This window comes from Heloderma suspectum, chromosome 2 (genome assembly GCF_057233095.1).
Source record: "Heloderma suspectum isolate Gila_16-S chromosome 2, 16-S_ref, whole genome shotgun sequence".
NCBI lineage: Eukaryota > Metazoa > Chordata > Lepidosauria > Squamata > Helodermatidae > Heloderma > Heloderma suspectum.
Window position 1 is genome coordinate 273,778,557 of NC_139459.1, and position 27,799 is coordinate 273,806,355.

General features: G+C 44.3%; 1 long non-coding RNA gene across 1 annotated transcript in view; it reads left to right on the forward strand.

Annotated features, from left to right (window-relative positions):
- The window catches only part of LOC146354583 (uncharacterized), a 62,660-nt gene extending 35,839 nt beyond the window's left edge, over positions 1-26,821 (forward strand). Inside the window, exons 3-5 of the long non-coding RNA XR_014788439.1 lie at positions 13,707-14,140; positions 14,786-14,891; positions 26,498-26,821. This is a non-coding gene — a long non-coding RNA (uncharacterized LOC146354583). The remainder of the gene's footprint in view (positions 1-13,706; positions 14,141-14,785; positions 14,892-26,497) is intronic.
- The last annotated feature ends 978 nt before the right edge of the window (positions 26,822-27,799 follow it).

Genomic DNA, 27,799 nt, shown 5'->3' on the forward strand with positions numbered 1-27,799 from the left:
TGACTCTGGTTGTAACTCCGGTTGTAATCTACTTTCCCACACTGCTGTGCCATTACAATCGGCTTACTTAACAGTTTGGCACCATCTGAGGTTGGATGCCAGTCTTCAAATCTCTACTTGGCCCCAGACGGATTGGCTGCCCCTACATTGCAAACCACAAGGGAAGTGTGTGTGTTGTGTGTGTTAGACACCAAGACAACCTAAAAATGATTGTTTAGGAGCTGGCACAAGTTTCTCTGGCCCTACCTAGGCCCGTAGCCAGCCTAAAAGTTCGGGGGGGGGGGTGGCGCACCAAAAAAGTAGGGGGCACTTCATCTGGTTTGCAGGCCTTTTAAAGACAAAATTGTAAACTGTTTTTGAATTATTTGTTTGTAAAAAAATTAGGGGGCAGAGAAAATTTTAGGGGGGGCTCCCCTAGCCCACTCCTGGCTATAGGCCCAGCCCTGCCCCCCACTGGCTAGCATGCAGACATAATGTGTCCCCACACATTCACTCCTCTTGTCCTACCTGTTCAGCAGTGGAGACACAACATTGTCCTACCGCACCCTACTCCGGGGAAAGGGGAAAAGATTAAGAATGCACTATATGCAGACTCTTTAGAAACTTCAAGAGGTCTAGAATATAGCTGCTAGACGGTTGACTTGGGGAGGAGGGGGAGACATATCTCAACAGTAATTAAAACTTCACTGACTATTAGTGAGTTCAAAGTGCTGTTCATGACCATTAAAGGCCTTAGTCAAGTTGTGGCCCAAAGGCCTGGGCAAGTTGTGGCCCTCCAGATGTTTTGGCCTACAACCCCCTTCAGCCCTCATAATTGGCTATGCTGGCTAAGGCTGATGGGAGCTGTAGGCCAATAGTGGACTTCCATGACCACTATTATCTTCATTGGAGGCAGGGCACTGGGCATCACAATCTTTGGAGGTGAATCATAGAATCATACAATAGTAGGGTTGGAAGGGGCCTACAAAGCCATCAAGTCCAACCCCCTGCTCAATGCAGGAATCCAAGTCAGAGCATCCCTGACAGATGGCTGTCCAGCCTCATCTTGAATGCCTCCAGTGTGGGAGAGCCCACCACCTCCCTAGGGAATTGGTTCCATTGTTGTATTGCTCTAACAGTCAGGAAGTTTTTCCTGATGTTCAGCCAGAATCTGGCTTCCTGTAACTTGAGCACATTATTCGATGTCCTGCACTCTGGGATGATGGAAAAGAGATCCTGGCCTTCGTCTCTGTGACAACCTTTCAAGTCCTTGAAGAGCGCTATCATATCTCCCCTCAGTCTTCTCTTCTCAAGGCTAAACATGCCCAGTTCTTTCAGTCTGTCTTCAAAGGGCTCCCACGCTCTATCCATCCATCCATCCATCCATCCATCCAGTAATCTTATTTTAAGGTATCCAGGTAAATCATAGAATCATAGAATAGTAGGGTTGGAAGGGGCCTACAAAGCCATCAAGTCCAACCCCCTGCTCAATGCAGGAATCCAAGTCAGAGCATCCCTGACAGATGGCTGTCCAGCCTCATCTTGAATGCCTCCAGGGTGGGAGAGCCCACCACCTCCCTAGGTCATTGGTTCCATTGTCGTGATGCTGTAACAGTCAGGAAGCTTTTCCTGATGTTCAGCTGGAATCTGGCTTCCTGTAACTTGAGCCCATTATTCCGTGTCCTGCATTCTGGGATGATCAAGAAGAGATGCTGGCCTTCCTCTCTGTGACAACCTTTCAAGTCCTTGAAGAGCGCTATCATATCTCCCCTCAGTCTTCTCTTCTCAAGGCTAAACATGCCCAGTTCTTCTAGTCTCTCTCTTCATAGGGCTTTTTTTCCAGTCCCCTGATCATCTTTGTTGCCCTCCTCTGAACCCTCTCCAGCTTGTCTGCATCCTTCTTAAAGTGTGGTGCCCAGAACTGGACACAGTACTCCAGATGAGGCTTAACCAGTGCTGAGTAGAGGGGAACTAGTACTTCCCGGGATTTGGAAGCTATGCTTCTATTAATGCAGCCCAAAATAGCATTTGCCTTTTTTGCAGCCACATAACATTGTTGGCTCATATTCATCTTGTGATCGACAACAATTCCAAGATCCTTCTTGCTTGTAGTGTTATTGAGCCACCTATCCCCCATCTTGTAACTGTGCATTTGGTTTCTTTTTCCTAGGTGCAGAATTTGGCATTTATCCCTATTCAATTTCATTCTATTGTTTTAGTATTAGCTATCCCACCCAATTTTGTGTCATCTTCAAATTTGATCAGCATTCCCTGCACCCCCTCCTCCAAGTCATTAATAAAAATGTTGAAGAGCGCTGGGCCCAGGACTGAGCCCTGTGGTACCCCTCTCGTTACCTCTCCCCAGTTTGAGAAGTTCTCATTGATAAGCACTCTTCGAGTCCGATTCTGTAGCCAACTGTGGATCCACCGGATCGTTGTTTCATCTAGCCAACTTTGAGCTAGTTTGCTCATCAGGATATCATGGGGCACTTTGCTGAAAGCTTTGCTGAAGTCGAGGTATATTATGTCTACAGCATTCCCACGGTCCACAAGGGAGGTGACTTGATCAAAAAATGAGATCAGATTCGTCTGGCAGGACTTGTTCTTGACAAATCCATGTTGGCTTCGAGTAATCACTGCATTGTTTTCAAGGTGCTTCCAGATGGATTGCTTTATCATCTGCTCCAGAATTTTCCCAGGGACTGATGTCAGACTGGCTGGTCTGTAGTTCCCAGGTTCCTCCTTTTTACCCTTTTTGAAGATAGGGACGACATTAGCCCTCCTCCAGTCATCTGGCACTTCCCCCGTCCTCCATGATTCCTCAAAGAGAATAGACAGTGGTTCTGAGAGTTCTATATAGTAATGTATACTATATACATTAGTATATAGACATCAAAGACCATGTCCATGCTTTATAGTCTGGCTTTCTTCCTATATGTTTGTGAAGACTACGATTGGGCGCTATTAGAGCTGTTCTCTCCGTTGTGGTGCATGAGCCTTCGTCCATTGTTACCCCCAACTTTACATCTCCCTCCCTGTAGGATTCAGTTTAAAGCCCTTCTGATAAAGTTCTTCATGCTGTGGCCAAACACATTCTTCCCAGCCTTTGTGAGGTGCAACCCGCCCCTTGCCAACGGTCCATCTTCCAGGAAGTATAACCCGTGCTCCCAGAATCCAAAACTCTCTCGTTGGCACCATCTTCATAACCAGTGATTCATCCGGAGTATTTTTCTTTCCCTTTCTATCCCTCTTCTGACTACTGGAAGGATGGATGAGAAAACTATCTGGGCCCCAAAGTTCTTGAGTTTCCTTCCCAAAGCTTCAAAGTCTGATGTGATTTCTTTGTAGCTCCGCTTGGCAGTATCATTTGTTCCCACATGGATGAGAAGAAAGGGATACCTGTCAGTGGGCTTCATGAGTGCAGGCAACCCTTCAGTCATGTCTCTAATCCATCCTCCTGGGAGACAGCATACCTGGCGAGTCCACGGGTCTTCGCGACATACTTGGGTTTCGATCCCATGCAGCAAAGAGTCTCACACTACTACTACTACTCTTCTTGTTGTTGTAGGCCTTGGTTTCATTGTCTCTGCTTGACTGACCTTCAGTCTCTTGCTTGCTGTCATGCAGGTTCCCCTGTAACTCTTTCTCTGCAGGCTGTCCTCCAGTCTCATCCTCAAGTACCTGGAAACGGTTCCCTAGTTCCACTGCCTCCATTGGTGCAAAGTGGCTTCTAGTTCTTCTGCCACTGTCACCCTTTTCCAAGGAGTATCCTCTACTTCATTTTTCCTCACCTCAGCATTTCCCTCTTCTGCCTCAGATTGCTATTGCTCTCCTAGCTCCTGTACTTCACTTTGTTGCTGTAGTTCCACCGTTCTGTCCAAGAACTCTTAGTGTTCTCTTATTCCCTGGAGGGTTGACAGTCGCTGCTCCAGCCCTCTTACTTTTTCTTCCAGCAGTGTGATCAACTTGCACTTGTTGCACATGTAGGCCATGTTGATTTCAGGCAAGAAAACAAACATGGCACAGACCTTGCAAGTCACCACCACTGGAGAGTCTTGTCCTTCCATAGTCTGTTTTCCTTTTTGTGTCTAGCTTTCTGATTGTTCTAGAGTAGCCTGTGCTTTGCCCTTACTCACTGGAGGTTAAGAACAGAGTCCCACTGGTATGGAAGTGTGTGTTACAAGACAAATTTTAAAAAAAGTTTTTTTTAAAAAAAAAATGTTAGGGGCCTCCTACTTGACCTCCCCTGCTGAACTCCCCTGGCCAACTCCTGTTTGCTCGCTGTGATCGCTCGCTCTCTGGGAGCTTGCTTGCTTCTGTAGTCCCTGGACCAGCTGGAGCAGCTTCTTCTGCTCTGCTCTGCTCAGCAGGGAGGCGGGAAATAGCAGTGAAGTGGGAACGTTGCACAGGTAGGGCATTGTCTGTGGTAGAAACTTGACCGTGGAACTCCCTCCTCCCATTCATTGGTTTGGTGCCTACTTTGAGATGATTTTCAGGTACCTTCTATTTTCCAGAGCTTTTAATGGTGCTTATGAAAATGAGTATTCAACTCTGCTGCTGTTTTTAACCTTATATTGTTTTATTTTTAATATTATATAAAATATTGTATGACAGCTGGATATCTACAGTTAGTAGGTGGGATGTAAATATTTTAAATAAATAAAACAAAGTGGTCTTAAATCCTTTTCATTAATAATACTAAAATATTAATTGGAAATAGTTGAATAAACTAAATAATATATCTATGTATGTATAATGGTGACATATTGACTGAACATGATGTAGGCCAGCCTTTATAACAATTATGCTTAAGGCTGCAATCCTATGTACATTTACTAGGGAATAAGGCTAAAATCCTATTCCCATTTACCTGGGAGTAAGCCACATTGAACTCAATGGAACTTCCTTTTGAGTAGACATGGATAGGATTGAGCTTTAAGTCCCACTGAAATTCATGAAACTTACTTTTGAGAATATGTGCACAGGATTGCACTGTAAATACGTAAAATATGCATCGATGTTAGCAAGGAAAGCACAGGCCACAGAGATTTTGTGAGCAGAAGATCTTTTTCCCCATGTAGTATTATGGGGTCTTACGTTTTCTCTGAGGTATCAGAATTATGAATTGATTATTGTTGTTCAGAGTACTAGCAAGGAAGATCTCTAAGAAAACTTTTCTTCATAAGAATCTCTGGGTTTGGGCTTCACCCCATGTTCAATTTCACTCCATATTTCCAATTATGATAACCAAGAATATGATAAACACCGCATAGTAAGGTTGACTGGCAGTCCTACCGTGCAATCCTATTCATGTTTACTGGGAACTTGGGAAGTGAGTTTCATTGTGTGCGAAGGGGCTTACTACCAGGTGAATGTGCATGGTATTGCAGCTTGAAATGATTTGACCTTCCTTGGAAATTAGTACATGCTGGGTCTTGATGTGAAGCATCTTGGTCCTGATAGTTCTTTGCATGTGCCATATTGTAATTTGAACAAACATCACAATATTCTCTTATGGAAAAATGTATTAAGAGTGTTTATATATGGAGATTCTGCTTGCCTGAAGAGGACTCTATACATGACCTTCAGATTCCTTCCAACATGACCTCTGATTGTATCTCTATGAACAGATGATCCCCATTCAGGCTAAATTCCCATTTTATAGGTGTTATCACTTACCAGCCTTCACACAAATTACTACAAAGCATCCAGTAGCTATAGCCTCTGAATAAACTGCACCTTCCCTGTACAGTACAATGGGAATTCTAAAAGACAACCTGGAAGTTTAGATCAGATTTAAACCAGATTTGATCATCACTTTTTTCATGCCTATGAGCATTTTATGGCATATATTAATACACATACATGCTTGTAATGCCACATATGCCAGCCTCCCCCAACCTGGCACCCTCCAGATGTTTTGGACTACAAATACCATTATCCCCAACCATTGGTCATGCTAGCTGGTGCTGATGGGAGTTGTAGTCCCAAACACCTGGAAGGCGCCATGTTGAGGAATGCTGATATGTACTATAATGGGTTCACGCTGTGTGACCAGTGAAAGTCCTAATCAGTCTATCCTGATGAAACATTAATGAACTTTGTATATGCAGGAAGCAGTGGAAAATAAATGAATTTCAGCTGGTGTTTGAAGAGCTGTCAGTTCGCCTTGCTGCAATGTTTCAGGAGAACGTCCTTTCCGATAAAGCCTCTGAGAAACCTGGAGGAGTTTGGAAGAGTTGGTTGGAAAAACAGGATGCCGAATGGCAGACTTTACTAATGTTTTGCATCTGTAAAGAATTCGACAGCAGCAGCAACACATGGTGCAAGTGAGGGGAGTGCTAGAGAACAAGGAAAGTTGTTCATCGGAGTGTGATGTGTGAAGGGGGAGAAGCTAACCATCCCCCTTTCACTCTTTTTTCCAGCTGGAGGCCTGCTAGCATTTTACAGTATTTCTATAGTTAACAGCCTTGATTACAGCAACAAGGAACAATGCTACTTTGTGCTCCTATAGATTCTTTCATCCAAAAAACACAAAGGACTTCACAAGCTCCACGTTACCCTCCCCCAACCTTAAGTAGGTAGGGATTCCTTCACAAGGGGATATTGATATTCTTATTAGCAAATATTATTTCACAAACACAAAAAAAGGATCAGGGTAGGTAAATCACAGATGTATTCAATAGCCTTGAGTTCGTTTGCTTTTATTGAGGCACTCATGTTGATAAGATTAAAAATGGGGCTTCTTGAAAATTTAGATAAGAACATAAGAAAAGTCATGCTGGATCAGACTGGTCTATCTAGTTCATACAGTGGCCAACCAGCTAACTGTGGAAACCTGCAAGTAGGCCATGAGTGCAATAGCACCCTCCTGCTCATGTTCCCCAGCAACTGGTGTACATAGGCAAACGGTAGCATATAGCTATCAGGACTAGTAGCCACTGACAGTCTTATCCTCCATGAATTTGTCTAACCCCCTTTTAAAGCCATCCAAATTGGTGGCCATCACTATATCCTGTGGTAGCGAATCCCATCATTTAACTATGCACTGTGTGAAGAAGTGGCAAAGCTTCCCTGTAGGCCACTTAGGGCTTTTCAAGCATGCATGTTCCTAACTCATTGTGTATTACTAAGTAATGGCTTGTATGATTTCCATGTCTCCCCTTATGAACTGATACATCTGCTGGGAAGTCATGCTCCCTGTTCCACCTATCCAAGAGAAGTGTTCATAAGACCCTTAGTTGGGCCTTCTTAGTTATTGGTCAACAATTTCCACAGTAAGGAATTCCTAAAGTAAGGAGCTCTGCCCGTACCCATCTCTCCTTGAGTTTCAGAGGCAAGTACCCATAAACATAAACCCATAAACCCTGAGTGCTCATTGGAAGGACAGATACTGAAGCTGAAGCTGCAATATTTTGGCCACCTAATGCGAAGAGAAAACTCCCTGGAAAAGACCCTGATGCTGGGAAAGACTGAAGGCAAAAGGAGAAGGGGACGGCAGAGGATGAGATGGCTAGATAGCATCACCGATGCAATGAATATGAACTTGAGCACGCTCCGGGAGAGAGCGCAGGACAGGAAGACCTGGCGTGCTATGGTCCATGGGGTCACGAAGAGTCGGACACGACTGAACGACTGAACAACAACAACAACCCATAAACAGTTTGGCAGTAGTTACTTGCCTGTGATGTTGCTAGTTAAATTGAATGTTATCTCTCCTGTGATGTTGCTAGTTAAATTGAAAATTTTAGCATGTGCACCTATTATATTGTGAAATATTTTTGTGGACTGACTTGAGTAAAAATATTTTGAGGAAACTAGGGTATAAATTTGAACATTCATAAATATCTGCTTGGATTCAGAGTTCCCATAAGTGGAATTCTACTCATGGGGGGTTGCTCCCACTGGAGGAAGGAGTGTGTGATTTTTGCCAATTCCTCCTCCCCCCTGGCAGTCCCCGAAAAGCTGCTCTGGGGGGCTGGAGGGACCCTCCAGAACAGTGTAGGAGATGCATCTGAGTGAATATGTAAAGGGGCTGCGCTGCACATCTTTTATTTTGAACAAGTAATTGATTTTGTACTTATGACCAAGTTAGAGAGATCTATTTGTCTACCAAGAGTTGCAGTAGTAATATAACTGGTCTTTATTTCATTGGTCCCCAAACATTTTATTTGTGTGTGTGTTGGAAGGGAGGAGAATGGGGCTAATTGAATGTGCTTTGTGAGTTAGCCTCACTATGAGATCCAGACATCACACCCCACTTTCATTTTGTATTCATTGTCTTCAGTGTTCCTTACTGACAGCCTGTTGAGCAATCTACAATTTTCCCCAAGGCCATTATAAGGTCCTGCAATGTAATTTGGAGCTCATAGCTCTAGGTTGTTTCTTCAGGCCAGATTTCTACTCTTCCCTGAAATGACTGGAATTGCTGGGATTCCAAAAAATTCTTCCTTAGGTAGTCTAAGCTATTCAGCAATGTACTGAGATCTTTATTTCCAGGGCATGAACATACTTCCAAGAAGATAAACATACTCTTAAAATCTTTGCCTAACTGGGACACAAAACAATGTTGTCTGGAACAGTAGATATGTGAGAGAAATTTTGGAGCCTCTGCATTTTATTTGTCTCTTTGTGGATCATTATGGCCAGGTTGTTGCAATGGAAAGGTATTCCAAACATCCTGATTTCTATCAGATGATATGACTGGAGCACATAAAAGCCAAGGACGACACAGCAATTACAATAACATAAATACATATGTATCTTTTTTTCTTTTACTTTTTACAAAGCTGAAAAAAAATGATGAATATCTGTACTGATGTAGTAGATCAGATGACTGGGCAGGAGGGAGCTCCCATCACTGGTGTATGTTTATTTATGCTTTGCCCTCAGGTGTGTCATGCAAAAGGACTACCTGCTCCATCCAATGGACCAAAGTCTCTGGATTCCTTGGGTGGGCACAACCCTATAACATTAGTTTAAGTTGCCTCAATGGCAGTTGGTACTGAAAGCCCAGTCTATGTCCCACTAACCTTTTCCAGGATGTTGTGTTAGCTATGACAGTGGAAAAGAAAACAGCCTCATTAGGCTGGGCTGTCTGTGACACCTTGAGTTTAAGTAGCAGAGTGTCCCATTGATTTCAACAGAATTTACTTTCAAGGAAATGTGCTTAGGATGACTGCCTAAAGCTACTTCTAATGACTTTTAAATTGGTCACCTTCAGTTAAATGCATTATAAGTTGATACTTGGTACTTCATTGATGATTGGAGAGGGAAGTGAATTCACACATCCCTGCTTCCTTAACTACAGAGGGAATTGCTAAAGGTCCAGGATGACTTTAGTGGCACTTTCCTTAGCATACGTGATTTAAAGATTGAAAGTAATGTTTTATTTGGAAGAGGACTGAAGGAAAGCTGCAGGTAGACAACTTGGGTCCCCTTCTTGCAAAGCACTGCCCCATGTCTCTTGAGTATTTTGTTTCTTTGTTATTTCCAAAGTTTTCAATGACCTGGTTTGCACATAATGGTGGCAATCGTGGGTTAATTAACCTATGATTTGCTGGGTCGTGTTCTGCTTATGAGCCACTGCCACTTTTCATAATGAGCCTCCAATTGGCTTGATCGTAGATTGCTGCATGATGTGTGAACCCAGGAAAAGGAAAGGTTCCTTCTGTGCAAGCACCGGGTCATTACTGACCCCTAGAGGGATGCCGCTTACGCTGGCGTTTTCATGGCAGACTATAGCGGGGTGGTTTGCCATTGTCTTCCCCAGTCATGACTACCTTTCCCCCAGCAAGCTGGGTACTCATTTTACCGACCTCGGAAGGATGGAAGGCTGAGTCGACCTGAGCTGGCTACCCGAGACCCGGCTTCCGCTGGGATCGAACTCAGGTCATAGGGAGAGTTTCAGTTGCAATACTGCCGCCTACCACTCTGCGCCACACGAGGCTCTATGTCTGTGAACCCAGACAGTACGATTATTCTTACGTTAACTTTGGGTTGTTTAATTAACCCACGATTTGCCACTGTGCAAACGGGGCCATGTTCTCATCTCTTCTTGTACTGAATAGCAGTCCAATCCTAAGAAAGTTTACTTGGAAATAAACCTTATTGAGTTTATTGAGATATACTTCCAAGTATGTTTATGATTGCAGCAGAAGACAGGGATGTGTGACATGATACCCCTTTCTCTGTCTTTTGTATTTCAAGGCAAGGTGCAAGTATGAATGTACAGAGAATCACAGCATGCAAAGGATCAGAAGGCAATAACCAGGATTTATAGCCTGACTCATTCAAAAGGCTAGGGATAGACAGCAAATGAAAAAAAAAAAAAGTGCATTAAGAAAAGATGAGTCTCCTCCTCTTCAAGGAAACACATAGTTTGACATGATGAATCTCAGGGCAAGACCTAACATTAGGCAGAGTGAGATGGTTGCCTCAGGTAGCAGATGATGGGTGGTGTGGAGGGGTCAGAGGTGGCAGCCCCATAGCCATTCTCCTCTGTTAGAGAACAGAGCTGTGTGTTCCACATGGCCTGTCGTGCCCCCATCCAACTCCAAACTAGTCTGCAGCCCTGGAGTGAGGTGAAGGATGTTGTCCTATTACCAGTGTTAAATAAGGTTCAACTGCAAGTCCAGTTGGCTTCTGTAGGTCGAAGGTGGGGAGGGGTGAGGACACAGCCAGATGATGACAGCTATCTTTCAGGCAACAAAATGTCTTAGGCTAGTCCTGACAAATCCGTTGATCATGGAAGCTTCTCCTTGTTTGCCTAGTTATTGTTTTAGGCTTTAATTCTGCTCACAGTTATGGAATTGATGTATATTTAACTGTACATAGAGTTCTAGCCTTAACAAATGCAGTTTTGCTTAAATTAAACTTTCAGCAAATCATTCAGAGTCTGTTTGGCTTTGCATATACATGGAACTCTGTATTCTTTCTCCCCCAAATGGTAGAGATTTATTTGTCTCTACATTTAGATGTAGTTTATGGGAAGATGCAGTAATTTAAGAACTGGGATGGTCTCCATCTCCATTTTGAGTTCTTCCATGACAGAAGCATTTCATTCTGGCATTTTAAAACAAAAACAAAACTCATCTATTTTCTGAAGTAATACACTGAGCCAGAATGTTTGGACACAGCACGGGAATAGAATAAATGTGTGTGCAAGTTATGAATACACTGTGTTAGTGAGGATTTGGTTGGGGGAAGTAATAGGAGCTAGTGACTTGAGACATCTCCAACTCTGTGAAGGGAAACAGCTTTCTTATAGATTCCCACATCATACGTCAGCTCATCAAATGAACACTGCTGTAAGACATACTTTCTTGTAATGAACTGAATAACCACATCTGTTTCTCTAGCATGAGAAAAGTTAGGAACTTATTCAAATTCCTCAAATTGCTGTCATTGGCACAAAGTGCTTCCCTTTTATCAGCCTCCATTGTAAGAAAGACGTTTGCATGTGAATGGACCCTATATCTGTAAATATGTAAGCAAACATCAGCTGGATTTGTTTAAACACATATATGTGGCGGTATACAAAGATAACTGGGACAACCCACGGTATACAAAGATAACTGGGACAACCCAAACCTCACCATGTTTTCTAGGAAGTAAATTCTATTGACTTCGTAAATTGGTTTAGAGTTGCACCCAAATTAATCTTGTATGTAACAGACTTGGGGAGACTGTAATATGCTCTATTTATTACACACACACACACACACACACACACACACGGTTGGATCTAGAGGGGGAAGCCTGCAAAAGGGGATGAGGTGATCTTTGTCATTTCCCCTCTCCCTCTGCAGAGAATTCTGGAATAATCCCTCTGGAATAATGAGCGGGGCACTGCTGAAGGCTGCAACAGGAGGGGAAATCAGCAAAGATCATCTTTCTCCTTTGTGCTGGGGTGGAACCATTCCAAATGGAACTCCACTCAAGGGCTGCTCCCTCTGACAGAACAAACTCATAGTCAGATCAGGTTCGCAGTATTGTTGCAGGCGCCAGGTTGCCTGTTCAAGCTTTGGCTGTGTCTTGTCATGTCATCCAAACCCAGGCAGCATTCATTTTTCATTCATTTATTATAGTTCTATGCTACCCCCTAGCTGGAGCTCCCTAGATGGTTAATAAAAATTAAAAACCATTAAAATACATTATACAAAATGCAAAACCATTTACCTAAAACATATAAACAGATAACACACACAGAGACATCATATATCTAAAAATAATTTTTAATCAACTTAAGACAATCCAGGACCTGAATAAAAACTCATTACATACTGCCAAATGTCGGAGACAAGAGGGCAGTTTTAACCTGGCACCGAAAAGATAACAGTTTTGGGGCCAGGGGGGCCTCATCAGGAAGATCATTCCATAATTGGGGGCCACCACCAAGAAGGCCCTCTCCCTTGTTGCCACCCTCCAAGCCCACCTGAAGGAGGGCCTTGGATGCTGAACGTAGTGTACAGGCCAGTTCATGCTGGGAGAGGTGCTCCATCAGGTGTGGCTTGTTGAGGGGGAAACAACCCTCCAATAACCCATGACCTGTTGTAGGATTATTGGAGGGTTATTTTCTCCTCCAACAAGCCATGCCGCTCAGGTTTGGACGACATGGCAAACAATGGCAACTCCTCGCCAGGGTTGAATATTCTAAATGGTCGCTGGCACGTGCCAAAACCCACCATGGCTTAAGTAAGTGGGCTGTGGTGATTGTGCAAACTTGCTGACCCCCCCCCCCCAGCCTTTTAGAGCTGGACCGCCGAAACATGAAAGATCCCAAATCACGAGTGACCTTTGAGTGAAATTCATTATCCTGCATCATGCTGTGCAAAGTCATACCTTAGATCCTTGGTCAACATGTACCACGATCTTCACCCTATAACTGAGAACTGGGGTGAGGGTGCTAAATTGCTTAGCTGTTTAAAGCTAAATTGTTTAGTTGCTGGTGGTACAACATGCTAGTGTTGGTGGCCCAATCTGGTATTGACCAGATTATGGGAAAGCGCACTAGCTGTGGAAGTGCTTATGCTACCCATTCATCCAGGTGATCATTTACACTGGTATTTCATCACATCTGTTTCCTTCTTTCCTTCCTTCCTTCCTTCCTTCCTTCCTTCCTTCCTTCCTCTTTTTCTTTCCATATGGTGATATATACATTAGGCACCAGAGGGCAGGCTTTCCCATGCCTGAATCCATATCCTGGATCCACTGCTATTGTTATGTTTATGCAAATAGCCTTTGACATAATAGCTTTGAAACAGTTGAAAATTGGATTGTGCCTTGAGGCCAAACATTCAGACCACCACCTTGGCTATATTCATCTGCCAGAGTAAATTGGGTTCAGCGTAGGCTCCACGTGCTGTATTTCAGAGCAAGATTACAGGGTGGCAATAACTTTTGTCCAGGAAAGACAAACGCAGGTTTCTGGCAGGAACACTGGAAACATTTAGCCTCTCACTATCTGATGAGATATAGATTGCACTGGGAATTTCTTTTGACTTCCAAGGACAAAGTTTCGAGCTGGAACCTCCATTTCTAGCTTTTGCCAGCATCTCAATCAAATTAAGACTGAAACTCCTGAAATAAATACCTAGTAACAAATTGAAGCTATTCAAAGAGTGAATTTACTACCTACCTGTTTGAAGAAATCTATATCTCTTTATGTGATAATGTCAGTAGGATTGACTTCTTTTTTTTAAGGATTAACTGTTTGTGTTTCTAAGGGCCTGCCTTCTTTACGGTTAAAGACCAGTCTGCCACAGGACAGATTGTGCAGAAAATGAATGGTGAGAGGAAGCCAGTCAAAACCTCACAGACCACCCTGCTTCATATCATGGCAAACTGAACAAAAAAATGGGAAACAGAATCATCCAGACCCAGAGTGGCCTGTATGGTGGCCAGGTATCCTATGGACAGTCCTCTGTTTCTGAGAGGTCGCAGAGGACAGTCCTCTATTTGAAGGGCTGTCCAGTCGAAGTCACGCTCCGGGAGAGAGCGGAGAACAGGAAGGCCTGGCGTGCTGTGGTCCATGGGGTCACGAAGAGTTGGACACGACTGAACAACAACCAGTCGAAGTCTGGTTTAAAGTCAAAGAACCATAAGAAAGGGAGAGCAACGGGGCGGCAAACTGGTCACCTAGTGAGTCTTCTCTGCTATGGTGAGACGTCTTGTATTTCTATTTAAATAATAGTTATGATTTCTAAATTTGTACCTACACATATACATTTGGATATACAAATGTATGCAAACTGGCGTGCTCTTTTCTCCTCATTTTGGGTGATGCTGTGGCAACATGTAAGTGACCACCCAAGTGGCCTGGTGTGACTTGGAGCCTTAAGAGAGATGTTTCATTCTGTTCTAATTCAGATCTGAGCTTTATCACTGTTGCTTTTGGGGTCAATTATTTAACTGACTGAAAGGTGAGCCGGAACAATATCCAGTTCAGGGCTGGATCAAGGCCATGATGGGCCCTAGGCTAGCAGGCTGTAGTGGGTCCCCTACTCTGCTTCTAACTCTGAACTCACACATGACATTTGTGCAAACGTGCACACACAGGCATGTAAATGATGTCCAAGGTTTTCCCCAGGAAAACTTAGAACTGCACAGCAGGACGTGCTTTTCATTCACATGCGTAGCATGTGCTGCTCCATCTCACCTGTGTGCGTTTGTGTGCATAGAGTCGTATTCCTTGACAATGTGGGGGGAAATCCAGAGACCTAGGACCTGACAGCATGAATGCAGTTTAAGCATGTGAAGATATTTGTTCCCTGCTGATCTAACCTGTCTTTTCCTGCTTCTGTAGGCCCACTGCTCTGCTGGCCCTAGGAACACTGCTGCTTGTTGTGACAATGAAGGGGCAGGGAAGACAAGGAACAAGAGGGAAGCATCTGCTGCAGGCCAGTATAAATGTAAGTTTCCTCCACCCTGAATATTTAAAGATTTTACCTGCCCACCGTCAAAAAATGCTGGAAGTGCCTCCCAGCTTTCACAGCCAGAGAATAGTGCTGCAAAAATCAGAAAGCACTTTTGGCCCAGCACTAGGTAGAGTGGCCAGACTTGGACCTGGTAAAGTCATGGGCTCGGTTTGTTCATAATGCTAAATGATGGTTTAGTGTTACATGCATGAGCCCTGAGACTCATGCACTCCACCCTTCTGTTTCCTTTTCTAGCACAGTCACAAGGCTTTTGGACTGATTTTGGCCATGTTGACTGGGGCTGATGGGAGTTCTAGTCCAAAACATCTGGAAAGACCCAAGTTGGGGAAGGCTGGTTAAAGAAAAAAAGTCAACTTCAAACCATGGTTTACAAACCTGGTTTGTTTCCCTAAACCATACTTAACACTAACTACAGTTCTTGGTTTGTAGTAACATCAGCTAGTGGAAAACAGAAGCAAATGCTTCGAATCTCCTTCTTGCAGTTGCGCTGGAAGAGAGGGGAGAAGATGAGTCTGGGGCTTATCCAGGATCATTACCATAGTGCTAATCTATGGTTTAGCATTATGTCTGAATGTAGCCAGTATCGTCCAGCCTTACTTATCTCACGTGGCTATTGTGAGAAAAAAAAAAGAGATCACCCTATGAGTTTTGTCCTGAGCAAATTGGAGGAAAGGATAGGATAAAATTGCAGTGAACAAACACACAAATCCTCAGTCTGTATTTGTGCTGGGTGAAGTAACTTAGGACCAGTCCATACATTACATTTTTAGATGTATCACATAATCATAGAGTTGGAAAGGACCTCAGAGGTTACCTAGCCCACCCCCTGCTCATAAAATTACAGGCATCCCTGAGCAAAGTCAACTTAATGTACACCTGAATACGTAAAGCATAGTTGGTTGAGATGAACGCATGTAACATACAGTTACCCTCATTGAGAAAACTATGTTCAGCGAAAGCTTCCTGTTGGTTTGATGATTAGCTGAAGCTTCCTCAGAAATATAGCGTATACTCGGTAGTGCACCTAGGTTTGCCTCTGTGTTATTCTGTCTACCTACCTATGGGATTTATAACCCGCTCATCAGGCCATAGCCTCCTAGAGCAGCTAACCTAAAACATTAAATATTAATATGACAAAATACAACAACATCACATCAAACAAAACAAAAAGAACAAAGAGCAACAGACAAGCCAACCAGATTTTTAAAAATACATATAAAACAGAAGGTCTGAATCGGGTGGGCAAGTTTTTTTCCCTGTCGAGGACTGCATTCTCTCATGTGTAATCTGTTTTTGGGCTGCTTGTCAGTGGTGGGAAAGACCAGAGCCCAAAGTGGATGGGTCACCCCCTTCTCTCTTTCTGCCATCCCATTTTCTCTTGCTCCCTCTTCCAGTGGGCTTCCAGGAACTGGATAGGTCACTCTGAACTGATAGCATGCAGAGGGCTTTTGAAATTAGGCTGAGGGCCGCAGGTTGCCCATCCCTGGTCTTAATGGTATGGGTAAATAAAAATGCTTCACCTGGTACCAGAAAGATATCAGAGTTAGGGCCAGGCAAGCCTCCCTAGGGAGGGCATTCCAAAGGCAGAGCACCACAACTGAGAAGGCCCTGAAAGTGGAGGGGGGGCACTGCTCTGAGTCAGGACCTCTGAAGCAGATCTTAATAGCCAGGTGCGTTCATGTGAGAGCAGGCAGCACTTAAATTAATGCATAAAATATATGTATTGTACGAAATGGTCCTCAGTTTTCCTGAGCCCTAACTCCAGTATTGAACCTTCTGGTCCACCCAACAAAGGCCTGTAATAAGAACTCTTATTTTGTCTCTCTCCCCACCCCCCTTCCCTTCTTCTCCCTTCTCTTTACAATTAATTAGCTAATAATTTTTCTTCTGATCTATTCCTCATTAAAAAGCCGAATCCCTGTGTTAGATCTGGTCAGAACAAAGGTGGGAGAATTTATGTCTTAATTTTAGTTCATTATGGCAGAGAGCATCCCCTCCCATCATCCCCCCCCGCTCCCTCCCCGCCATCCTTTAGAGGATCAGTTATCACCATGCCCTAAACTCCTCACACTCGGCAGCAGCACTGGAACAGCCATCACTGCCCTTTATCTTCCGTTGCCTCATTAAGAGAAATGAACCTGAGTCTGAGAGAAATGACACAAGGGAAATAAAAATGTAATCCCTTGGTGCCACCTATAATGAATTGTTATGAAAACCATGAAAATATCTGTCTGCGGATATTGTTCTTTGATTTGAAGTCGGTGTTGTAAGCAGTAATTTTTGTCATTAAAGCTGTTAATCTGCTCGGTGCTCCTCATAAGTTTTTATGAAGAAAAACAGCCTTGCTGCCTACATGCTCATCGCAGGAAGCTTCTGTGCAATGCACCATGAGGAGAGTGCATTTGAATAATTAGTTTTAATTATGGCTGGGGTTGCTGTCTGTTTCGGCTGTGAAGTTACATAGCTTGTGGCGGCTTGTCCACAACAGCCCCATGTTGGGCTGACCAACCCACTTAGCTTGTCAGAATGCTACCCCTTGAATATGCCATTTTTGTGTGCATAACATGGTGGCAGGTGCAACGTGGCACACAGAGGAGCCAACATAATTTTGGCAGTTCCAGAAAGAGCAGTCCTTGAGAGGCACTCATAAGCACTGGTGCCTTCCTGACAGCTGTGTAGTTAGGAGGAGACAAAAGGGACGACAGCAAGTCCAGGAGAGCAGGAACAATCTCAGATAAACCTGTGTTTTTCCTGGTCCCACTTGCCTTTAAACTTTAGGATGAGCAAAAAGAAGTATTTCCAATGTGTAATCAAGTTGAGAGACACATTATGACAGGATGCTGTGAAGGCGACTTTTAAAAAAAGTATACATGGCTTAAAAAATGATTTGACTCACACATGGAGGTTGAGGCCTATCAGTCACACCACCCATGCTAGGCCAAAAAGCAACCGCCATTTTCAAATAAAGTTATATGCCCGAGTCCTACTAAGAATTCACGATAAGGGCCGTATTAACACAATTGGCTTGAGAACATCCCTGAGGCATCTGTCTGGCTACTGTCAAAGAACAGGATGCTGAAATAGATCAACTGTTAGTCTACCTTGGAACATCAGCGGAATGGGGGAGGCTTGTAAACACCTTTGCTCCCCTTGTGCCTTTTGTCTTCAACTAGGACCCAGAACTATGAGAGACATCCACAGCAGGCAGCAACCCAGATAAATAAAGCACACCCTGTCAGGAGCTAACATGTGGCTGCTCTGACAGCCATTTCCAAGCTGGAGTCATTCTCCTCTGAGGCCTGCTGTGGCCCAAAGATTCAGAAGCAGAATGGCAGTTGAAACAGGAGGAGGCCCATAAACACCTTTGCTCTCCCAGTGCCTCTTGTATCTGCCACTGGGAGCCAAATCTATGAGAGACATCAGCAGTGGCAGCCCAGGTGAGGAGCTGTCAGGATTCCTTTAGCCCCCACTTTATTTCAGTGCTGAAAACAAACACAGACGAGAGGCTTCAGTCTACAGCTTTTAATCCATTACTTCACAGGGTTATACAGACGCAAAGTCTCAGTGACTCTCAGTCCACAAAGGAATGCCTTCAGGGGAATTAAAAAGGAAGTTACGAGAGTTGCCCGCTGTTTGAAGAGGAAGGTGATCTCACTAGCCTAACTTAAGTGGGGGAAGTCCCCCTCTCTCGTGAGGCTTCTGAGTGTAGCTTCTCACACAAGGCCAATTGGGTAGACCATCTAGGTTCCGCCCCTGCCTTCTCTCTCTTTGCTCTGCGCCTGCACCTGGTGTCTACTAGATCAGACTCCCCAAACCCCGCCTCCTTCTGTCTGCTGTCTCTCACAGGGGTGTGTGAAGGGGGACCCTCATCCTCAGCCAGCTGGGCATTTGTAACCTAAGAAGCCAGCCCAGTCATGTCTGGACTAGCCTGGGAAAACACCTCCCCCATGTCTGGCGGTTCTCCTTCAGAATCTGAACTGCTATCCCAGTCCCTGCACTCAGAAACACCCCTGACAGGAAACCTCATCCTGTGAGGGACTAACATTTCGCTGCTGCAGCAGCCCTTTTCTCTGGAAGTATAGTAGTAGCTGGAACATCTGAGCTGGAACTTGTATACACCTTCCGTAATAACTATTGTCTATTTTGTTATATTTTAAATGTACTGTAAGCCATCCCAAAAACTTCAGTTAGTAGGCAGGGTATAAATACTCCAATCAGTCAATCAATCAATCAATCAATTAATCAATGTTAATTGTAGTCCTCAGAGTTCTGTTCTGTAATCACTAGAGCTCAATCCAGGGTGTCCAGCAATGGCTCTTGAATCTGACCAACCTCTTAGGATGCAACATTCTCTACCTAGAAACTCTTTACAACTTCAGCTAAGAGCAGAGTTTAATTGCTTCTTCAATCATATTGAACTTCAGAGAAACAGAAAGGAAAAGATTAAAGAGTATACATTGACCATAATTAAGTCAGTCTTTGAACTCTTTGCCTGTCAGGTTGGCGTCTTTGCTATTGGCTGAAGACTATCTATCTGTGTGTCATGTTCCTTCGTCCTCTCTCTTCACAGTCAACACACTCCAGGAAACAAGGCTTCAGGCCAAGGCTTTATTAGTAGAGGACTAGCTCCTTTACAACTGCAGATTCTAAGAAACTCTCAGACTGCACAGAACCAGCTAATCCACACATCTACGAATATCAATAGAGGAGACAAAGTGGAAGTTAGAGAAGTTGCCAGCTGTCTGGGCATGAACTTCATGGCCAGACTTGTTTTGCAGGGAAGTCCCTCCCTTAGGGTGGCTCCCTCCTATGTTGGCTTCCACGAGTGGCCAACCTGGCAGAGTGTCTGAGCCCTACCCCTAATTTTTCCCACTTCGCTCTGTGATGGACCCTAACATCCCTCAAGTCATGCTCCTCACCCTCCTCCTCTCCCTCCGAAACATGAGCTCTCATGGTGGAGGAATGGGGGAGTCATTCGGGCTGCGCCATCTGTGTGTCAGGGTCTTGGGAAGGAAGTCTCACCGTATCTGGGCTCACTAGGGTGGGTGCGTCCCTTTGTCCTTGCTGTTCCCATTGTGATTCCGAATCTGAGCTGCCAGACATCTCCACATGCTCAGATTCATTCCTGACACTGTGTTTGTTTTAGGGTGGCCATGTGCCCTCTTTTACTGTCCTCTATTTGAAGGGCTGCCAGAGGACTGTACTCTATTTTGAAGGTGTTCTCTGTTTCAAGAGATGTCCAGGTCAAGTTTAGTTTAAAGATAAAGAACCATCAGGAGGAGGAGCTGGGCCTTGAAGGTGCCCATCCACAGTGGCTGGACAACAGACTGAGCAAGGCACACAGGTCACCTGGTCACACTATGAAGAGATGGACTCGGTTTCTATTTAAATTATAACAATTATTTCTGACTTTGCATCTATACTCATAAATTAGCATTTACAAATTTTACGCAAATTGGTGTCCTCTTTTGTCCTCTTTTTGGCAGCGTGTTTCCTCTTTTAGTGATGCATAAAGGGCCACCCTAATTTGTTTGGATACATAGGTTTGTGTAACATGGGACACAAGAGGTACTATTCTGAATCAGTATTGTGCCAGGTTTTCATGGGCTTGAATTTTGATTGCAAAACTTGCCATATTTGGCTAAACAAGATGTGGCGATGATAACACAATTCGCACTTGCATGGTTGCTTCTTTTTTTAAAGAAGTAAACAGGCGTTGCTGGAGTTGTGTGGAGGATTTAATCATTTGCCCCTCTCGCAGTCCCAGTTCAGAGTCCCTGCAATTAGCATTGGGAGGAGACCTCCCATTGGTGCTAATGGGAGCTTTCCTCCTAATGCAAATAGCAGTCCCAGTTCCAAATTGTGTAATTATCATCATGTCTAATTTGGCCTTCAAATAAAAATAGTGTGGCCAAAAATAAAAATAGCGTGGAGCTGAGAGTGTCCTTCCCTTTTATTCAACCTCACTCTTTTGCTGAGAAAGTAGGAAGACAATTTCTACCAGTTTTGGGGGTGCACTGGTGAAAATCGTATCAAATTTTGAGGTGGGGACATAGGAGGCTCTGAAGAGGCATCTTTTAAATGACATTTGCCACTGTGGCAGGCTGCAGAGGTGCTTGTACCCACTCTGGGGCCATTACCCCCCTCAGAATGCCTCTGTGGAAGGATGCCACATCATGACAAATCCAGGGGAATTGTTGGAGGAAAGTAGCTGCTCTACAGCTTCAATTTGATACAGTTTTTGCCTGCCAAGTAAAGGAGCCAGCTTTCTTTTCTCTCTCTCTTTCTCTCTCTCTCTCCCCCCCTCTCTCTCTCACACACACACTTTTTGTATTCCCCTGGTCCCCATCAACGGGATGTGCTTGTGGATGAATACACAAACATGCTCCTCCATCCTCATGTTCGAAGTAGTCAACTAAGCCTGCAATTTGATCATGTGAAATACCCCATAATGAATATGGGTTCACTCTCATAACGGCTTGCTGGTACAGGATGTTTACACCATGACTGCTAAGGCTCAAGGAATGTAGCTTTTCTATACAGCAAGATCCTACACTGCTTGGGTAATGTTTAAATAACAAAATCATGCAAAATGGGAATGCTGTCTAGGAAATTCCCATCACAGTGCTGCACCTTCCTGGGTGATACAGATGTGGGATATGCCCTTCCCATGTGATTCTAATCAAGCATTAGGGGAGCAGAGTGGATCCAATCACAGGGAAGCAGCAAACGCATTGTTCTAGGAATGTATGAATTAACCCTGAATAATTGGGGATGATTGGTATTTTACATGTACAGTGATGGGCTTCAGCATAAATCCTTGTACGAACGAGTGGTAGATACAAGATAAAAGATAGCAGGTGGATGCATCAGAGATAAGGGTACATTGACTTTTGCGTTATGAAAGAGGAATTCTATGTAGGGCAAATTTCTTTTCCTCATCCTGAGTCACCTGCATGCAAAGCAGCAAGCATGCACAGGTCGTCCGCCCCCTCCACCACCACTCCCCACATCCAGGAACATTGTTAAGTTATTTTATAGTGATTCTTCGGATGTGAGGACAAGATGATTGGTGAAAGAGAGGCTCTGAAGACACCATTAACATGGTAGGCTGAGACTGCTGACAATAAGTCAATGATTGTTTCTGACATGACTCTAGTAGCAAAAGGACATCTGTAGGATGACTCATATTAATGGAAGAGAAGTATGTATGACTTGAGATTTAGGACAGATGTCAAGTTCAGGGAAGTGTATTGTAAGGAAGATCATTTTTATCATCAGAGTAGCAGGGGACAACTTGTCAGATTGATGTTGACTCCCTTTTGTTTTGGCAATTCTGTTGGCAAAGGAAGAAAGAGCAAAGAAAAAGGAAAGATACCTTAAAGCCACCTCAGCCAAATATAAAAAAGCTCTGTAGGTGAGTGACCTCTGATGAAATCTGGCTAATCTATTACCAGACTGGCAGGAAAAGGAGGGATGTGGTTGGGAAGACAATACTTCACTATTAAAGGGAAATGCCACAACCATATTGGATTTCTAAGGTTTCAGTCTTATACACACACACATATGGGAATAAGCCCTGCTGAAGCCAATATACATGCATAGGATTGCACTTCAACACTCTCATCCTAAATATGCCATGTTTCCATAGAATATGTTTAGCATGAGAATGTTAGAGTGAAATTTGTCCAGTTGATTGCAATATGTCTTTCTTTTGCACAATTGCGTCAATCCAATGATGCTTTCAGCATTCAGGCTTTCTTGGTGTTTTTGCTACCAATGGGCTGGTCCAGACTTAGTCATACTTAGAGGAGACCATTGAAATTAATGAGACATTTGTCCTGACTAACTTGTTAATTTCCTTATTAGTTTAAATGGATCTTCTCTAAGCTTGACTTAGATCCAATTCAAAGGGATGTAGAGCTTTTATTCTGCCTGTGGGAGCATCTTTGAGTGGAACTCCACTCAGGACGCTCTCACTGGTAGAAAAGGGCAGGAGGAAGCAAGCTTGGCCAATGCCCCGTCCCTCTGCAGACCCCAGCACTACTTGCCACACTGTTGGGGAAACCTTTTGGAGCAGATTTTTTGGGGCGGGGGGATATATAAGGAACTGCGGGAGGGCGGGGGAGAGGGGGAATCACCGACGATCACTTTCTTCCCTGTTCAGCCAGTGGAAAAGTTCTGCTGGATTAACAGGCTCCCACTAATAGAAGGATCCTTTCTGTCCATGGGAGCATTTGCTGGGCCCAACTCAATCTGTTTCAAACATGGGATTTTACTCTACTGGGCTTCTTTATTCACTATACCAGGAATGTCTAACCTTTTCACCCTGGGAACCGAATTCCAATTTGGGAAGGGTCTCAGGAGCCTTATTCCAGCAGTGGGTGAGGCTGAAGGACACAGGGCAGGGCCGAGGACTGAGAAAGGAAAGTGGGCAGCGCCAGCTGTAATTCTTACTAGTTTGGACATTTTCTCATCAAGCATACAAAACAAAGTTAAATTCTAAGCAAGTCTACTCAGGAGTAAACTCTAGTGCAACAACTGTCATGCCTGCAAAGCACAGCTCAGTTCTTTGCAAGGCATTTCAAGATTAATTGCCTTTAAATACTCTCTTATCACTGGAGAAGAAGCTTATGGCCAGAGGGAGAATGCCAGGGGGCCACATCTGGCCCATGGGCCAGAGGTTCCTCATCCCTGCTGCGCACATTATCTATACTTATCTATACACTGGGTTGGGACCCAGATTTCACCACGCATAGAGTAGACCCATTGAACTAACAAGGACTTAAGTTAGTAATGACTAATTTGTCACATTGATTTCAATGGGTCTACTCTAAGCATGGCTAAGGGTGGATTCAGTCCACTATACTTATCTATATATGGAAAGCACATGGTATTCAAGAGTGATTTTGTTCATTCTATGTGGATGAGCTTTTGTCACATGTCCACTAGATATTTTCCTGTACGTTTATTACTGCAGTTGAAACTAATCTAAACTTAGTGTGTGCCAATACAAGGATGACAGAAGTGTTCAGGGTCGTCTTCCACAAGCACAAAATGAGGGAAGTCCCCATCACAGGGAGGAAAATGGCATCACATCCTACTGTGACATCACTTATAGCACAATTCTATTTTTTGCAGCCCCTAGTTCATTATTTTAGAACGTATAACATCAGAGCACAATGTAAGGGGCAAGGGTATTCTTTATGGGTGGGTGAAGTTTCCTGTCGAAGGGCTCTGTTGGTTGTTTAGATGTTAAACCTATGAGTCAGAAACTTGTTAATTTTTAAATGTGCAGCATTTTATACGTTTTAACCATTTTTAGAAATATTCAGTGACGACGATGCTACACCATTATTCATGTTGGGACAGTTTTCTACAATTGCTAGTGTAAGTCACATGCCTGTAAATCCATATCCTTGGGGATTTGGCCCTGGATTAGGGGAGGTGCCACAGCTCAGTGGTGGAGCACATGCTTTGCATGCAAAAGCTGCTAGGTTCAATATCCAACATCTCCAAGAAGGGCTGAGAAAGACTCCTGTCTCAAATCCAGGAAAGCTGCTGTTACACAGTGTAGACTAGTCTTCCCCAATCTGGTGTCTTCCAGATGTTTTGGACTACAGGTCCCAGCATTCATGATCATTGGCCCTGCTGTCTGGGACTCATGGGGATTGAAGTTCAAAATATCTGAAGGGCACCAGGTTGGGGAAGGCAGGCACTAGATGGACCAATAGATGGACTCGGGATGTATTTATCTATATTGGTGTATGGACAAGTGCAACACAGAAACCAGGGACAGATAGGATAACATACATATATCTTGTAAGGATAACATACATATACCTTGTAATCAACATTGCAATCAACTAGGAACCATTTGGTTCCAGAGGGAAAAAAAGCAGAACGAGATATCTATGACTGGGTTCGGACGACACAATAACCCATGATGGGTTAATTAACCCATGATGGTTTATTTGACCCATTGTACATTATCGTATCGTCTGTCGGGAGGGGTTATTTTTTTTACCCATACTGATAACCCACGCTCTGCAGTAGGGTTTATTTAACCCATCGTGGATTATTGTGTCATCTGGGGGCACCATGAGTTATTTTGGCCGGTGACAGAGCTGAGTAGCAAGAGCAGCCAAAACCGCTGCTGCTCTGCTCAAGCTATAGATCACTGAAGTGCTTTAGCGATCAAGTAAAAATGCTCCCCCCCCCCCCGCCCGCGGAATACAGGCTTGTCCTAATGAGAAGCCTGTATTCCAGCTGGAGTGGAGACGCATTTTCGCATTTTCCCTTGATCGCTAAAGTGCTTTATCTATAGCCCTCAGCCCTATTGCAACAATGACTCTGGAGCTGAGGACTATAGATTGCTAAAGCACTTTATCGCTTTAGTGAACAAGCAAAAATGTGCCCGCCTTAGCTGGAATACAGGCTTCTCATTAAGACAAGCCTGTATTCCAGCCAGGGCGGAGGGACATTTTTGCTTGATCACAAAATAGTGCAGGGCTTTGATGTTGGATCCGGTGCCTCCTGATTAGGAGAGGCTGCATGTGAAGCTTGATCCAGATCCTGCAAACCCCCAAGGGTTTAGAGCCACCACCCGTTTTTTGCTGAACTTGGGATTTTTGCTGCTTGGTGAGTGAACGTGCAGGGTTTTGTAGGTGCATCAGGGGCCCCCTCACTGGGAGAGGCTGTGTACAAAGCTGTGTCTGGATCCTGCAAACTTCCAGCACTTTAGAGGTGAAACAGCAGCACTGCTTGGGTGGGAGGACTACAGCAGGACCAGGGGCAGGCGGATGGGCGGGCGAGTCAAATTACACACAGTAGCTTAATAAGCTACACACAGTAGCTTATTAGCCCGGTCATGTGGCGGGGCATTGTGGACTATTTAAAAAATAAGCTACTGTGAGTAGCTTATTAAGCCATCATGGGTTAACATGATGTCTGAACACAGCCTATGTTGTGTTAGAACATTCTCTGTATAAGTGTGCATCCAAAGGCACTTTTCAGTTCCTTGTCTCCTAGCTCACATGTGTCATGCATTAGAACACAAGGGAGGCAAATGTCATACATCAGTCTTCCCCAACCTGGTGCCCTCCAGATGTTTTGGACCACAACTCCCATCATATCCCAACCAGCTGCCATGCTGGGTGGGCTGGTGAGAGTCATAGTCCCAGACATCTAGAGGATGCCAGGCTGGGGGACCCTGCCATGTACACATCCTCACAATTGCATTTTAGAGGAAACATCTAAAGGAAGCATTTTAGAGGAAACATTTAAAACATCACAAGTTTTGTCTCTCAAACACAGTGGAGCGCCTGCAGACCCCTTGGGAAGAAGAATGCCATGGATAATGCAGCAAGCCAGCCAAAGCTATCCACCTTTCTTCAGGGATGGAATTTGTTTTTGAATGGGTTGGGCCCCTAGCATGGAAAATCCGAGCACTCTATCTTTTTTTATCTTGATCCAAGAATAAATCAGTCCAAAAATGTTATGCCTTTTTCTTAGATGGGTTTTGGGAAGGGGAGGTGAAGAAAGAAGCCACTACTCTCAACCTCTCTTCTCATCTCCAGCTGTTCAAAGAGCAAAGGGCCATCCATACACTGGAAGAAGAGCCTGAAGATCAGACTGCTGTCACACTCAGGCCCAGAGAGACGTCACCCTCATTCTGGCCCAGAAGCCTGAGAAACTTTCCAGTGAGGGAAGAAATCTTATCTATCAAGTGCTGTTGTCCTGAGGCTGCTTGTCCCAATGCTGCTGCCACCTTTTGCTCTTTGTAACGTGCTTCTAGGACAACAGTGGGAAGAGTGGGATCTGTTGTTTCAGCTGTAAGGAAACAGAACGAGTGAATCAGCAGATCAGTTGGGGCCACAAATAAAGAAAAGGTAGATACAGTCTTCTGTATTCATGCTGTTTCCTTGCCAGAGATTAGAAGCCCTGAGCAGAATGTTTTAAGTGCTGCCTCTGTCCTATCCTCTCTACACAGCACCATACTTTGGCTATTACTGCAGCTTGTTCCTGCTTCCCAAGGGCTCTGCTGCCATAATACAGCGGTTTCCATTATGGGTGAATGCTGCTGGCCTCAGAGGTGCAGATGAGTCACCAGACTCCCATGGAAGTCCATAGGACCCAATGGTTGGACAACTGGTGGTGGGCAATGCTTTCTCCACGTTGGCTCTTACACTTTGGGACAACTGGTGGTGGGCAATGCTTTCTCCACGTTGGCTCTTACACTTTGGAATTACCTGCCAAGCAAAGCCTGCCTGACAATGTTTCTGTATAGCTCCTGCTGACAGGTGAAGGCATTTTTACATCAAACAACCTTTGCTCGGTATAGATGGATGGATGGACTGCCACATTTATTGAAGTCTGTTTTGTTGCTGTTGTTCTACTTCGATATTACAAGTGGGGCTCAGTGGTGCACTTAGATTATTTTAGACTCTGGATCCAATAAGCTTATGGGGATCCCCTCCTTTAGTAATTCTTCTTATTACTTCACTTCAAATAGTCTTGTGCGCAGGGATCCCTCTTTAGATGGAAATTTCTATTACTTCACTTTCTTCAAAACATGGTAAGCCATCCCTGCTACGTTTGGGAGCCCTTCTGCCCATTCTGCTGAGTGGATCCCTGGACTTCTGCCCCCAAGTCTTGCTCTAAGAGAGCCTCTGGTGGAGCTCCACAACAAAATGTTGTTTGTGTGTGGTGAGAGCTTTCAAAGCTCTTTCTTCTTAGGGTAGAAATCCATTACGCTCAACCTCTCTTCTGTTCAAATGGCAGAGGACCATAAACTGGACGAAGACCCTGCAGATCAGACTGCAGTCACAGTCATGCCCAGAGAGGCATGGTCCTCATTCTGGCCCAGAATAGGAAAGCCT